Source organism: Gouania willdenowi, chromosome 15 (assembly GCF_900634775.1).
Source record: "Gouania willdenowi chromosome 15, fGouWil2.1, whole genome shotgun sequence".
Lineage (NCBI taxonomy): Eukaryota > Metazoa > Chordata > Actinopteri > Blenniiformes > Gobiesocidae > Gouania > Gouania willdenowi.
The window spans coordinates 21337515-21354493 of record NC_041058.1 but is presented as its reverse complement, the minus strand read 5'-3'; positions in this window follow the sequence as shown (position 1 = coordinate 21354493).

The following is a 16979-nucleotide window of genomic DNA, read 5'->3' as shown; positions in this document are numbered from 1 at the left end:
AAAATGTATTAAAGAAATTTGCATTTTGTCAATCATGGCAAAAATGTTAATTAGATCAGTGGTTCTGAAACTGAGGTATTTGAGCTGTAGCTTGGGGGTCCGTGAAATAATAATAATGTCCAATCATTAAAAAGGGTCTATAACTTCATATAGGGAACAATGCAGCAATACAGTATATACAGTAGATACAGGACATGAATCACTGTGAAGCACAATGGCTGTCATTATTGTTATAAATGTGCACACTAAACACATTTTATGTTATATACAAGACTAGTACAGGTACTCTTTGAATTCATTTCTTCAACAAAATCAAAAGTTAAGCATTCAATGAATAAATCATTCCTATTGCATTTTGGGGTAAAAATGGTTGTAAATTGTCCCTGGATTCAAAAAGTTGGGGAAGCCCTGTCGTAGATAATAATAATAAGATTTACAATTAATGAAATTGAAAATGTATTACTGGTGTGAAACCTCTTTCTCATTTTTTCCCTTTTTCTAACAGCTTGAAAATAAAAAACAGTCATTGGTAAAATGTTGCATTTCAAGATTTTTCCATACTTTAATTTTTACCACAAAGCTCGACATGTTTTAAGAGGTGCAACTGAATATTGCTTGAACTCCAGGACCTACCACAAAGATCTCTGGGTAAATGGGAGGGAAGGAAGTGCACAGACAGGAGGATGGGCGTGGATGGAAAAGTGCGCAGTAACTTGGCTGCAGTAGACTCTTAAGTAACAACACATGGCAGTGGAGGAATTCCACTTTCACAGACACACTACATGAGTGAGGATGGGAAAGGCTGTCGACACGGCTCACACCAAGTGGCTGACCAGTCCTGAATGGGAAGCTGATAAGGCTCTGCCATACCTAATTCCTTTCCATGTTCTCATCCTGGGTAGGCATCACAATGGGCATGATTCATGGGGGTAATTCCACCAGCTACTGAGTTGGCTCCTGTCTACATTTGGGAAGAATGTGACCTCACAATATGCCTCTTTCAGGCCCATCCCTGTCTGATTTCAACCAGCCTCTCCTTGAAGCCTTCTTCTGTTAGGGACTGCAGACTGAGGCCAAGGGAATGCAGAGGGACACGGAGAGTGACGTGATGCTGCAGGGAAAAGGCTGGCAAACACTCTCCTTTATCTAATAACTAAGTATATAAAGTCACCAGCAAGAGTAAAACCATCAACTTCAAATTTGCGCGGACAAGTCCTGATTGTGTAGGGAAAGTCGTGTGTGATGTTTTCAGATTTCATCCACAGGTACGACCACAAGTAATGAGGAGAACATGTGACGCAACAGCATTTTGTAACACGAGAACCCTGGAGCGCTCTCCGTCCAACGCTTAAACAAACTGCAATCATCAAGGGTAATTATTTAGCTGTATTAGAGCATTTAAAGCTCGGTTAATTCCTGGATACATTCCATCTGTCACAGACACAAAGGCTCCCCTCTTATCCACAGTCTGCGCTGAAATATAGATTGTGCTGTAGAGCGGCTCAGGGAAAAGAAAGCCTACATTAAATGAAACATGAAAGTGTATCATAGTCATTGCAAGAAAACATACATTATTCTAAAATATATATATATTTATATGAAAATCTGTTTTAATGATTGTCTTAGCAATTGAAAACATCTATTTCTGGAGAATAAGTGAATATAGCAATATGTGAATATCCATGAGTAATGAAGGAGATTTATTTCATAAATCAAAGGACCTTTTTTTTTTATATGAGGCTGGCAGAGGAAAATTAATTTAAAAAGCACTGAATCAATGGTCGATGAGAGAAATGTCCTTTCCAGAGATTTATATCCACCATTAATTTTGTCTCTATAGGTTTTCAACAGAATTATTTCTTTTGCGTATTAAAAAAAAAAAAGTTAGGCCCCAGCGGTCCATTAAAATAACCTTTTCCTCTCGTAATTTAAACATAAAGGGGAAACAAACCACCATCACCCGAAGATCATAAACATGTACCTGTCATGGACATGTAACAGCATGCACACGTGTGTCTACATCCACACTTTCTTAAGTAGATTTGACATGTTCCTGCACTTTAACATCCTACAAGTACAGAATCCTCCATAGGTGGAGAAAACATGGTGTGATGTCACCTCTGGCAATGGCCTCAGTGTCCCGCCCCAGTGAGTGAAAGGCAGACGTTAGTCAAAGTAAGAGTGAAGACTGTTCAACGCATTTGGCGCTAATACTGTATTTGTTAGCACAGACGTACTGTATGCCAGCAGTGAGCCACAGTTTGCTGATTGCACATCAACACACTGATACCACTCATTTTCACTTTCTATCAGTGTCACTTAGTCCCTGTGTGTGTGTTTACACTGGCAGCGTCCCATTACGCAGCTGATCCACTGCTGGAGTGGCTGGCACATCTCAAACCCATCAGCCAGTGGGAATTGTAGACGGGTTTGAAAATGTCTGGTCATTGTTTCACAGCTTCAGAGAAAAACAAAAACCCACATGCTTTGTGGTGGTTAGAGGGCCAATGAAATCATTGGTTTGAAAATAAAGCAGAGTGTTGAATAAGCACCTATTTTAATTTCTAAGAAAGGATTTAATAGCAGAGGTGAAAGTAACGGATTACCAGTACTTACGTTACTGTAATTGAGTTGATTTTATGGGTACTTGTGCTTTTTTGAGTATATTTCTAAATGATTAATCTTAAGGCTTAAACACCCACAAAGCAGAGTCCGCACAGACTCCTCGCGGAGTTCGCGAGGCCAATTAAATGTAAATGTCAGATTTTACTACCGCAAGGGACTTCTCTGTGTAGTTGGTGCCACACAAAACAGTGCTTGGCATTGTATCGACCCGCATTAAATGTAACACCGACCTTAATTTCACCCTCTTGGTGAAACAGAGCAGGAGAGACGAAGACGAGCTTAGAGGACAGACTGGCAGATGAGCTACGACAGTACCGACACCCAGGAGTAGAAGGACTACAGAGAGGCGCTAAGAATCATGGGACACGTAGGATTTTAATGGAAACTACTACGTGGCAGTGTGCCCAAGTACAGTATGTAAGCTCTGAGGAGGGTGGACAGTCCGCGTTGGGTCCGCCCGAGTATGTTTGAGCCTTTACTTGTACTCAAGTACGTTTTTAGAGAAGTAAAGTCATTCATTACATTTCTACACCTAACAGTTACTGAGTAAGTTATTATTGTGAAACTACAAAAAAAAAGAAATGACACAACAATCAAATGCACCACATCATAACCAGATTCAAACGTAATACATGGTGCCAAAACAGCATTGAATGCCGGTTATTTTCTCAGTTTTAGAGTTCATTAATGTATCTATACTTAGAGCCTGAGAATTAGTTTTTTAATTGAATTCAATAGTGTTATTTTATATAAAAAATAATTGCACATTTTGACAAACCTTTTATTTTAGGCAGTGGCTATCCGTACGGTTGCCGAATCAATATACCGACATTCTATCCGTATGCAGCGCCCCTATTTGGCCAGTTTAGGTTACGTGACTAAGACTAAACCTTACCTTAACCTTAAAAATTGTTGCAATATTGAGTTATAACCTAACCCTAAGACGCTACGTACTTGTACTTTGGTAACCGTACCAATAGCTTTCTTTATTTTATACAGATGCCTTTGGAAGATCTGGTCTCTTCCTTTTTAAGTTTATACATGAGATGTTTACTGTATGCAAGGGAACCTTGGCAAGAAACGTGGGGGGGATTTTACTTTAAGTGCTTTTTAACTGAGCTACTTTTTACTTGTACTTGAGTATTTTCTGTATTTTCTGTATGACTTACTTGTAGTTGTACTCTTTACACTGGTTAATAGTGACTTTATGACTGACCAAATTACGATACAATGACGGTATGTGCATACAAATAGTTTCATTATGCAACAAGCAGGGCTATTTAGAGAGCACATGGTCTGTTTTCCCTGTAATACCAAACATTTGAACTAGTCATCGTTCTGCCTCCGTAATCAGATATCCCACACAGTCACAAATTCAGCTTCTCTACTTGAGCAGCCGCAGATATCAAATCATGCACAAAGTAATTTCTTTCTTATGAGAAACTACATAAACACTTAACATTTAACTCAGTGTGTCTATTTTGGTGTCGTGTCTAGACTTAAAAGCATTTAATAAGGAACCCAAAACCACAGCTTAGTTCTGCTCAAGTGAGCCAAAAAACCATGGCTTTACATGTTTTAATGGCTTTTGATAACTAACCAATCACCTTGCAGGGGTTTTACATTTCAGAGATAAAATGGAGTTTATGACGCTAGGTATTCTTCTTATAGTATCTTTTTAGTAGGGAAACGTTTGTCTGAGCAGCTCTTAAAACGCTTCAATCGGAGTTGTTTATAGGACGTTTCTTGTATGCATAATTGTTTGCAGCGTCATAAAAGACAAAGCCAACAAAAGTGTAAATTACAGGGTTTATGAGGCCACTGACCACCAGTCACAATATCTAAACAGAGAAAATGTGTCCAACCATCAACACACCCAAATGTAAAGCCACAAATGATGTCATTCCACAGTAATGAACGCTTGGAGCCGCAGAATGAAGCCGTACATTCAGCTAAAACGATGGATCTGAATGTTTTAATTCAAAACTATCACAAGATAATTAAAATAAATCAATTCAAAAATATCAAGATTATAGTTAAAATAAAAAGGCTAAAATCATAAACCTTGTAATTCTTATGTTGTTTTTACCTTTTGATTTTTCAAAGTTTTTGTCTGATTTACACAATTCTAAGCGAATCCCTTGAGGAAGATTACTCAGCCCGTGTGATTCATTGACTTCTTCTTTAGAGCTTCCTCAGCTTCCTACATCTGCTAAGTGAATCTCATATGTCAGCATCATCTACTATACACTTCCCCATGTTTGCATTCATAAAGTGGCTCCATTTACTACACATATGGACCGTGATGGAATACCAGTGCTTGTCAGATTGTCAAACTGCACATTGTCTCCTCACATCGTTTTTGCAGACAGGACTCCCACTGTGAAAATGCTCTTGCTGGATTTTAGTGCAGTTGGTTGAAAATAACATTTTCCTATAGAGTAGGGTGATCATACGTTCGGTTTTCACCAGACATGTTCTCTTTTCACGTCTTGTCTGGGCTGTCAGGTGATATTTTACAAATTCATGAAATTTTCCGGGTTTCCCAGGGACCTTGAATGCATCTCGGTGAACAAGTTAATTTAAAAGACTGTAACTCAGCTAATATTTGCTCTGTCTGAGAAATTCCACCAGTTTCTGAAAGCTAAGAAGTTGGTCTTTACGGCCAACATGGTAAGATGCCACATCATTACACACAAGAAAAAGAGAAAGAGGACCAATGTCCAAGAGAAATAGAGAAATTAAAAGACCAAATAACGCTGGATTCAAGTAAGTGAGTCAGTAATTTATTTATAAAGCGCTTTTTGCAGATAAAATCACAAAGTGCTGTACAGAGCTGTGGTGAAAATACAAGTGCAACATCATAATAGAATAATAAAACATGAGTGCATAGACATCATAAGAGCAGCATCATAAAAGGATAAAAAAAAAAAACATTTAAAACAGTAAACTCCCGGAGAGACTGGTGCAGGTTAGGAACGCCAGGTCTCCTCGGGTTTTAAATTTCGTTATTGGGATCTTTAGGAGACCCTGACCTGAAGACTGAAGGCTTCGCCCTGAAGTGTAGGGGCACAACAAGTCCGTGATATATTTATGGGCCTGACCATGTAGCGCTCGGAACGTAAGAACTAAGATTTTATACTCTATTCGAAACTTAACTGGAAGCCAGTGCAGAGTAGAAAGAATGGGGGTGATGTGGACTGTTTTGGGAGTACCAGTTAAAAGTTCTGTACAATCTGGAGTCTGTTTAGAGTCGACTTATTAAAACAAGTGAAAACAGAATTACAGAAGTCAATGCGTGATGATATAAACACGTGTATGACCAGTTCGAGATCAGATTTTGATAACAGATGCTTCACTTTAGAGATATTTCTCATGTGGTAAAAGCAGTTTTTAGTCAGTTGACGACAGTGTCCCTCCAAAGACATTGATTTATCAAACACAATCCCAAGGTTTCTGAGGCTGTTTTTTACAGATGAGCCCAGATCACCAAGGGAGTTTTTAATCAGAGGGATCTTTTTAATCAGGAGCAATGATCAGAGTTTCTGTTTTGCTTGAATTTATCTGGAGATAATTTGATGACAACCAGTTTGTGATAAAGGATATGCAATCTAAAAACTATTATTGAAGTGGGTGTTAATGATTACTGTTCTGTAAGCCTTGCGTTTTTGGTCATTGTTTTAATTTCTAGGAGATGTTTCTCATTGTTTCAATGATTGAGAGATTTTAAGAAGGTTTATATGAGATTTTTGAAGGACATGTTAAAATCTATAATAAAGGTGATTGACTTGAGTCGCCACTGATTTCAGATTGTTTTTAAGTCTTTTTTTATGAAGAGAAAAATATATTTTTACAACTTATGGACAATAACAAGTTATTTATTTATTATATTGTATTTTGCCCTTTCAAGGTAGATTCAAGAAAACGTTGAGTAATTTTTGATTATGCCATGGTTGGCCCAGGTGGCCAGGAAATCAAAATATGGTCACCCTACTACAGAGAATATAAAGGTTTGAAGATGTGACTATCAAAACTGTGTTTAGAGTAAGAAATGACAAACTTGGAAGGAGGAGGTGAAGGCACTCATCAACATCTAGGGTGATGAACGCAAGATGTAATTTCTGCCCGTTCTTACACGTTCGCTTTGACCAGTCTCTACTCCAGTAACAGCATTCTAAGCAACTAACTCATGCAACTGCATCAGAGGCTTTTTGGAGCAGATCAAAAAGTGTGCAAACCAAGCTAAAACAAGGTACCGGTAATAAAATTATCAGTTGTTCTCCATCCGTTTGGCCCGAGTCCAGGATTATACCGGTGTGAAAGCAGCCTGAGAATCAGCCACAATCTTTGTTCAAACTCTAAAAATAAATCATCCATATTTCAGCTGTTTTATTTAACGTCAAACATGTCCTCCCATTTGACTGATTTCTTTCCTGAGCGAGGCAACTTCTAGTTTGCTCTAATCTGGAGGAAACATGTTGTTGTTAACAGCCTACTTCGGCAGAACAATAAAGACCAAAACTATTGCCTTGAGTGAAAGAAAACCATCTAAATTAAGCCCAAGTCTGATATTGCAAATGGGAACGAAACATACAAAGAATAAGCAGGAAGAAAGGGCCTCCATTAGCCTTTACTGTAGCCACTGATGACTGATATGATACCAAGTCCATTCAAACTGCAAATTTTACACATGAATGACGCTCCATTGGATGTAATGAAATTGCCTTCCTGAATATTGCACTTGAGTGACTGTGCGACCACCAATACAATGGATTCTATTATAGTTTTGGGCCTTTTTTTTTTCATTTTGCCAACGTTTGAGTTATTACCACAGAAGTCAGAGTGGACCTGTGGCTTTGGTTTCTTGTTATTACGGATGTGACCGTTCCCTCCACTGGGAGCAATTCCTCCAGTGTTAATTGACCACCGCGATCACTCAGCACATTTATGCAACGTCTAAGGATCACATGAAACATAGTGGGAGGGCTTTCAAAAAGCTCTAAGTCCTACGTCTGATAAGAATGATCCAAAAAGAATATAGTAAAAAAGAATAGGATATTTTAGTGACAAAGCAAGAAGGTATAAAAGGTCAAATGGAGGACCTTTCTGTGTGGACTTCGCCTGTTCTCTCTGTGCTTGTATTCTCTGGTTACTCCAACAATCCAAAACTAGATATTGTGAACTGGGCACATGAATAAATGGGTGTTTAGATGTCAGTTCTGTGACAGTTTGGCCTCTGGTTTAAGGTAAACCATATTTACACACATACTGTAGTTAGCTGCATGGGTAAGAGTGGAGGAGGTATAGAAGATAAATAAATATTGCAGGGCTGCGTCCCAATAGTCGCTCCTATCTCCTTTCCTATCCACTTTTCCTTAACACCATGAATGACGACACGGGGTTAAGGAAAGGTGTTAGGAGAGGAGTTAGGAAAAGGTGATCACGTTTGCTTTGACAATCAGAAGCATTTCAACTAGGTGACGTAATAATCCGACGGCCGCAAAGGTTAGTGACGTCTGCCGTGGTGAAAAAACAACACATTTCTATAAATGGACAACTAAAAGCACATTTATAACACTTTTGGCTGATATACTCTCAAAAATCACAAGGTTTGAAAGTAAATCAAGGAAAAGATGTTATGCTACGAGGAACAAAAGTGAAACTAAAGGAACGTTACATTGAGAATGGTTGCTCACACTCACCTTCCACTCAGAAATATGAATTACGTTGAATAAAACATAATGTGGCTAAAAATGTCTCTAATCCCTTTTTATGTCAGTTATAATCTGATATTATGGTTTACATATAATAATATATGGGTTTTAGATTATTTAAAGTTGTTCAAGGCATATTATTGCATTGGTAACTTACATGTTCTCCGTCCCGTCAGTCATCGTGAGTTTTCGTAAGTGCTCGGGTGTACGTGTCCTTTAAATGTTGTTGCCATAAGGAATTGTGGGTCAGCATTATCTGGTCTCCTTTGATAAAGCTTGCAATCTGTGTTTCCTAGGGTAAATGAGGTTATAAAGGAAGCATTGAGCCTCTTTTTCTCACCTTAAAGAGAATCTGAATGCTCTTTATCATGGCCACCACTTCAGGGGGTTATGAAACTGTGGATAGGAAAGGAGATAGGAAGCATTATTCGGACGCAGTTTTATGGATTCCTTATAGCGGAAGCCATACGTTTTTCCTTAAAATAATATGTTTATTTGGGTAAAATAAAGAACCATTCTATATATTAGATAGATATTATGATATGTTTTGGATGGTCCATCATAATTTAGAGGATAAAGAGGAAAAAAATCATGTAGCCGTTAGATTGCATGGCACTCGTGCCAGCGCTTAATGTGAAATGTATAGAAATATCTAAAGCAATCATGCCAATACACATGCAAAATATTAATATTTATCATGTTACTTAAATAACTATTAAATACAATTTACTGGGAGTCTGTCCCATCTTATTTCTGGAGATATTCATTAACCCCTGGAACCCCTGGAATTACTGTGTACTGTGTGAAAAAGTCCTATTTAAAACTTTACAGTAAACATTTTATTACAAAAGTCTTTGGGGAGAACTCCCACAACACAACACTATAAATGTATTTGTAGCTTACAGACATGACCCCATTTTTGCCTATTTGTCATCCTTTTATACAGATGTGTTGTAGGGGGAGAAGCTGTGGCATCAACAGACTGGGAGGAGCCCATCTGGCAATCTATAATCAGCTTTACACAACACATTTGAAAACAAATGAATGATGTGTAGTCTATGTGCAATGAAAAGGTCAACCACTGCAGCTAAGATACACTTTCTTTGGTTTCTATCGGTTACAGCGATGAGTGCAGGATGCTGAATATTCAAGCTGCACTAATTGCTTTTGTTTGTTTGTTTGTTTGATCGATTGCAGTGTGTCAGTCTGAACCAATATGCATGTGGCTCTGCATCTGGACACTCTTAATGCTCTTTAATCCTTCTCTTTCAGCCAGTCAGGATCCTCCTCATGCCAACACACTGTCTCCACAGTCTCACTCAGCCTTCAGTGTATTATTCTCCGTTTAACTGCACACCACTGGAATAATGATGCTTCATTAATCAAGGTAAGTAGACATAAACATTTAAATCTCTCGTTCTATTAATCGATAACGCTGCATAAACAGTGAGATACAAAAAGAGCCACATGGCCTAATTGAAAATGAAAAATGTGCAAAACATGGTGAGGCAATTGCTCCTGCAGTTCAAAATGAAACGTTTAAAACTAATTGCTCTGGGCGTGCCAATACTTCTACAGTTATTATGTGATAAGCTGTACCAATTCTTTTGATATGTCTAAGTGTCTTTCAGAACAGTGTTGCCCAGGCACTGTGATTTATGATGCTTTAAGTCGATGTTTTCCTGTGAGGAGCCTGCATGGTGCATGGAGCCTAAATGTCATGCTCGCTTACATAGAAACACAGCGCTAATGGGCTTGTGTTACATTGCTAAATCAACTCGAGCTGTGAAGCGGCTCCCAGCGAACCTTTATGATCCATTAACTACCAGGCATGGTTTCGCTAGTGAGTCGGTGCCAGCTGGCAGAAACTGACAAGCCTGTATCATACACAGTCTCTGCCAGCACTAGCTTTCCTGAGGTTTACAGAATTCCCCCTGTTCTCTCTAGCTGATTGCTTACATGTTGTTTTCTCATTAGCTGGGCCTCCTCGAGGTCTTGTCTTGTGGAAATGTTTGATGGAATAAAGGTGAATCACAGTGTGTACAATTTGTTAGACTCGATGTCTGCCGACAGCACGAGAGGAGAGGAGAGTTTGACTTTGGGTGGAGACAGCAGCATTTACTGTAGAGTGGAATACAAATATGTAAGAACCCCACCCTGGGCCAGTGATCAACTCCTCCGTCAGCAGCGTCTTTATCATGCAGACAGAGATTGATATCCAAGGACTGGATTCTTTGAAATTTCTTTTGTACAAGGAAAAAAAAAATCAAAATTTTCAAACTTTTGGAAATATAAAATGAAAGGCCGTTGTTGTATTTTTGGATGGCTTTTAGTGTAATTCCTAAAAACTGACAGTGCCGTGCAACCGCTACACATAAATACGACACATTTTCCACACTGCCTTTTGGACACAATGAGAATCTTATTTTGAAACAGGAAATCTACATTACATATAATCAATGCATTGTGTTCATAATAAGCACACGAAAACCAGGACACTAACACTAAACGCAGCATTTGTCTGCAAAGAGATGTGGGATAGGATCCTGTTTTCATTGTAAACGATAACCATTAGGATTACTAATAATCCTACTGCACACATATATGTTTTTGTTTAATCCTTCCTTCTCCCACTGAAGTGAATTTGATCTAGCTACACAGCCATAGCTTCCAAATGGATTTTATTTTACGGCCTTGAAGTCACATGGATGCCGGGGGTTTCCAGGCATGAGTTTTTATCAGTGTCCCCGGTGAGCCAGTTTGGAGGCGATTACATCTGAATGTATGCACTAAGTAGTGGCCTATTAAAGTCACAGGTTAAAGAGACACGTGCATCACTACTTTTCTCAAGCTTTAAAAGAGAAACTTTCTCTAAGGTTGATGGCAGGCGAGATATCCAGAGCGGAGGAGGAGCAGAGGGTGGCGATGGTGGGAATGAGAACTAGATGAACAACAATAGTTCAAAGTCTCTTTGTAATTTGGTTTGCATTTGATCCATTGTCCCTGCTGGTTTTTAGCGACCACCACCAACAAGGCATCATCTTACTCAAACTGACAGGTCTTTGTATGGCTAAGATGGCCCGGGTGATTAGTTTCAGGTGAAGTGCTAGGCTAGCAGAGAGTAGGAGGAACTGAGTTTTTCCTTCATTGTCTTAGGCATGGACATTGATAAGAAGTGCTTGTTTGATGAAAATGTTTTATCTGTGTTAAAAGTTGTAATTTGACTCAATGTTTTGTTAAAGGATTAAAAACATGGAGTTGTTTCTTCCCACTGTCGCTAAATGATTGTTCATGTGGATCTTGTTGGGTTTTTTCTTTCTCATTATGAATTTTATATTTTGACAAGCACATTAAGATGACTTTGTTGTAATTTGCGCTATACAAATAAAGTTGAATTGAATTTAATTAAAAAAGGAGCGAAAAGTTAGATAAGAAAACCAGCGTTTCTTTCTCTAAAAGGGATTGCAAGTCATTCCCTGAAGGATTATCACAAAAACCCATTTTAATCCTCACTATTTCCCCTTTTGTCTTGTCTTTCCATAGCTGGAATCTGGTTTTTAATATGTAAATGAAAGCCAAACACAGAGGCATTTCGGAGACACATGTAATGGATGAAAAGTCAGGGTAAATGTTTTCAGCCCTTTAAAAAAACATATATATAACAAGTAATTAATGTATGTTTCTAAAGTGAGTGTTTCTAAAAGCCAGAGGTGTTACTGATATATCCTACTCAAGTAGAAGTACTGTTACTTGATTGAAGTCAAGTCATACATAGAATACGCAAGTACAAGTAAAAATTATCAATTAAATAGTACTCAAAGTAAAAGTTACCAGTTACTTTCACCCCCCACCTTTATTTTTGGTAAGAAATCTTGCCAAGGTTCCCTTGAATACAGTAAACATCTCATGTATAAACTTTAAAAGGAAGAAACCAAATATTTAACAATTGGAATTGAATTTATTTTCCAAAAAGGCATCTGCAGAAAATAAAAGGTTTATCAAAATGTACAATTATTTTTTGAAATAAATAACACCAATGAATTCAATTTGATAATAAAAACAATACATCAAATTTGTATAGCGCTTTTTTGGACACTCAAAGATGCTTTAAATGGGAAATAAAACAAAAAATTAATTTATGGAAAAGCCAGTTTGAACAGGTGGGTTTTGTTGTCTGGTCATTTTATTTTTAGTAGTTTCACAATATCCACTGATCATTTTAACAAAAAATGATGATATATTACTAAGTAATAGTTGGGTATAGAAATGTAACAATGTACTTTACTCAAACAGGTACAATTACCCTTAAAAGCAACTCAATTACAGTAACATAAGTAAGTGTAATCTTTTACTTTTACTTCTGCTAAAGTTTAGGTCAGCTTTTCTGACATTCATCAGTCTGGACTCTAAATTTAGAGGAAAAAATAAAACTGTGAAAATAAAATATACATAAAAGACCAGTTTTGTGCATACATGCACTTTTTGTAGATTATTTTTAAAATACACAACACACTAAAAGTTTCCCTACATCAACATGTGCACTATCCCAAATTCAGAACATGGGCTGTAGGACGGCTCATGAATGAATAGGGCCGAGATGTTATCAGGCCTTAAAAAGGATGTTTGCGGTGTGGAAGGGGAGGGGCTTTGGGGGCTTTAGTGTGCAAATGCAGCTAACAGCCAGGAAGGCAGAGTGTTGACTCTGCAGATATAAGCTAGCTACTGATGGTTAGAGGTCTTAATACTGACCCAATGGACTTATAAAGAAAATCACCTCAGGCACGAGTCACTGGGGTCAGAGGTAACAGTATGGCTGGGAAAAAAAAAATGGCTATGGCTTTCGCTCAGTCCTCTGCCTAATTGAAATGACAGTTGAAAATCAGCGGGCGAAACAGTGTTGATTTACGTCTTTGTTGCGCAGTGAGCAAGCACAAAGATATGCCTGGTCCGAGCAGGGATGACATCGTTCCTGTATGCTGTCTGGCTCTGGGATCACTGTGCTAGTACAATCAGGACTTCCTGTCTGCCGTCAGATTTCAGCATTCCAGCTCGGCCCAGTGTAAGGTGACAGAACTGATAGAAGCAGGGATTAGCATGAAGGACGTGTCCCACTCAGACCAACTATACTACATGGAATCAGTCCCCGAGGGTGCTTTCACACATATAGTCTGGCGGACTTGGTGCGATTCAGGCGTTGAATCTGCATTGTTGCATTTTAATTTGGTCCAGTCTGCTTTCACACATTCTATTTGCCAAGTGCACCAAACTTTCTGAACAACGTCACGCAGGCGAAACGGTCGGTCGCCGATTTGACAGAATACTTCAACCTCCAACGTCGTGACGATGTGGTGCTGCCCTGTCACTACTGCCAGTTGCGCCGTCACGTCCTGTATTTGGTCGCTCTTCCTATGTTTTCCAAAGGAAATCCTAAAACAATCCCTGCAGAAAAGTCATTAATAATAATTCAAAAATAACTCATAATCACACAATCCCACAACCTGTGCTAATGCTCTATATAAACACAGAGATGACTCTGCTCCATCTCCATCTGTCAGCGCTCAGAACCGTCATGTCACCAATAACTTACCGGTAAGGATGTGTAATAAATGAATAAATGAGAATATATGCGCGGATAAAACAGAGCAGTTAAATGTGCAGCCATCGCTGATCATGTGAACAGTTTGGGAAAACAGAGATGAGTGAAATTAATGAATGATGTGGGAGAAAAACGGAAGGGAGTGAGGAAATGTGGGGTGTTTTTTTGTGTGCTGACAAAGCGACTCTGAAAATGGATGGATGGACGGATGGATGGATATTTGTGTGTGCTGCTGGAGCACTGGGTTGTGAGTGTGTGCTTGTGCCTGTTTACCGTGACGGCAGGCACTGCTGCTGCTGATGTTACTGATGGAGTTGCTCCGTTACAATTGCGCTTCAATGTAAAGTCCTATGTTTGGTCCTGGTTGCTTTCTCACATGGTTAAAGGCCGCACCATGTTTCGCTTGAGCCGAACCGAGACCTACATTTTTCAAAGAAACAGAGTTCGCTTGTTTGCTCCGCACCAGTGTTTCAGTGACCTTTCACATATCGCAAAAAGACCGGAGTATCCGAGGAAGCAAAGCATGGTGTGGAGCAAAGAGGTATGTGTGAAAGCGCCTGACCCTGAGCCTGAGTTTGCTGTATGTCTGACAGCTGGAGGACCTGCAACAACACCTGATTCTATTGTGAGGATGGTTTCCTGAGTCTGAGGGAGATAATGAGTATGAATATCAAGACCCTATTTCATCGTGCTGAGTTCAGCAGTTTTTAAAAGCTTGACAAAGTTCTGACTGTGTTACTATTAAAGGTCCCATATTATGCTCTTTTTTTACCCATCTCCTTTTGTTCTAAGAACCCCAAAAACGTAGTATTTGAGGTTCATTTTCCCAAACTCACCTGTTTTCCAGAGTTTTAGCCTCTTAAAAGTGAAAGTCCAGAGCCGTTTTAAAATCGGGCTGTTTAGGGGCCTACTTATGCATATTCATTAGTGGGCGTGTCTATAGACGCTGACTTGCCTTCATGCCTCGCTCTTTTATGAGGAATATCAGTGATCACCAAAGCAAATTTATTTTTCTATCCACACACTGTTGTTTTTGTTTTCAGCCAAAAAACTGCACATTACAGTAGAACACAAGGCTATTTAAGCGACTATTGTGATTGTGAGTCGGTCTAGCACTTCAGGGTCCACATTTATCTCAGCTGCTTCAAACTTTCACCGGAGTGTTAATAGCTAAGTCACTTTCTTCACCTCCTCTGCTCTTCTAACTACAGGAATAATGCATTTAAGGTGATGTTCATTTGTTTTGTAAAACCGCTGTATCGCATTGTGTCACAAACACGTCAGATCAGCGATACAAGGCATTATAACAGGTACTAAAAATGGAACTGCTCCAGCTACACCGTGGCTGCCCACTGCTCCTTGGGGAGGTGTTAAATGCAGAGAACACATTTCATGTATGTAGATTTACATATATATTGACAATAAAGTATCATATATTTTCCTTTTTACTAGAACAGCAGGTTACACAGAAATGCCTGAACACATATCACTGCACCAATGCGCCGAACCACAAGATGCGCTGGAAACCACAAGAGCATAGCACACCTTCGCATAAACAAATAGTGCATACACTACAGTGTATGTTCACTGTGGTGGTGCGGCACCAGCAGCAGGAATGTTCTGCATTTAGTTTTAACGGTAGACATCACTCCTCTGCTAGCAAAAAAAAAAAACAATAGCGGACTTTCGCAAATGTTTTCATCAGGTTGGGGGTGGAGTCTATCACCTATCCCCCATCACTGCTCAGAGGAGGTCGGTCTATGTACTGTAAATGACTCCTTTGGTTACATCACGTCAGGAGCTGAATCTGAACTGTAAACATGCCGTTTGTTGACATTTTCTCACATTGCATTATGGGATGTGGAGTTGTAGAGATGCACGCGTAGAAATTATTTTACTTAATTCTTGACGTGATTTCTTGAGTTTTTTTTTTTTTTAGCCAGATAAGGTGGACAGAGATTCTCTACTTTATGGTATTCCCTGTGATAACTGAATGAAGTAAAAACACTTCTGACCATCCGTCACCACATCCTACAATACAAGGTGTGAAAAATCTCAACAAATTGTGGAGGTAAAAACAAACTTTCAAGCAGCAATTTCAACCTTTCACAACTTTTGAGCAAGTTATCATTGTTTTATTGATCAAAGAGGCATACACTATATGACTTTATCTAATAAAAATATTATAATGGGTACCAACTTTAAATGTGTATATTATACAACAAATTTGTCTGGTGTGTCCTATTAACTAAAAGTATTTTCCTCCTTAAAGAAGAAGTACACTACAGAACAGCTACATTGGGCATGGGGGGATCATCTTTAGTGATGTACAAGGTTAACTTGTAATAAATGCAGGTAAAACAATTACGCTCCACTTACTTCTTCTAAACATGTCCAGAAAAAATCCTGATGTTGCTATTTGGAGAAATGGGGGAAGACGGTATTTAAGCTCTCTTGTTTCATTGGGGTCAAGGTGAGGCAGCAACCTTCAGCAACCTGAGTACTATAACAGCCTGCTGCTGCTGCCTAGCGTGACTAGACATTTGGCATTACGGCCTCTTGAGAGGAAAGTCAGCACAGGAGGAAAAGAACACAAATACTCCTCTCTCACACCCCAGCAGCACTAAGGCCACGGATCATTTTTGAGACCTCGGGGAACAGATGTGGGTCGGAATTCAAATTTAGTCCACTAATCAGGCTTATATGCAAGAAAGCATTTACAACAAAAGACGTGCATGCTAAAAAAAAGATGGAAGAGGTGATAAATCTTCAGCTGTTTTTGTGGTGGTAATTTGCCATCCAGAAATGACAGTTAATTTTGTTGATATAAATAGAAGCCTATGTGAAATCTGATAAAACCAACATAATTAATCGAGTTTAATGGTAGAATGATATTAAGAGGAGAGAACAAGTGAGTATTGTGCTGCCTTTGTCTATATTATCAGGCTGAGGTTTGGGTTTGAGATATTGCATGGTTATCACCAAGGATTATCAGACATATGGACTGCACTAATTGATCCCAGTAGGTTTCAAAGTTGTTATTC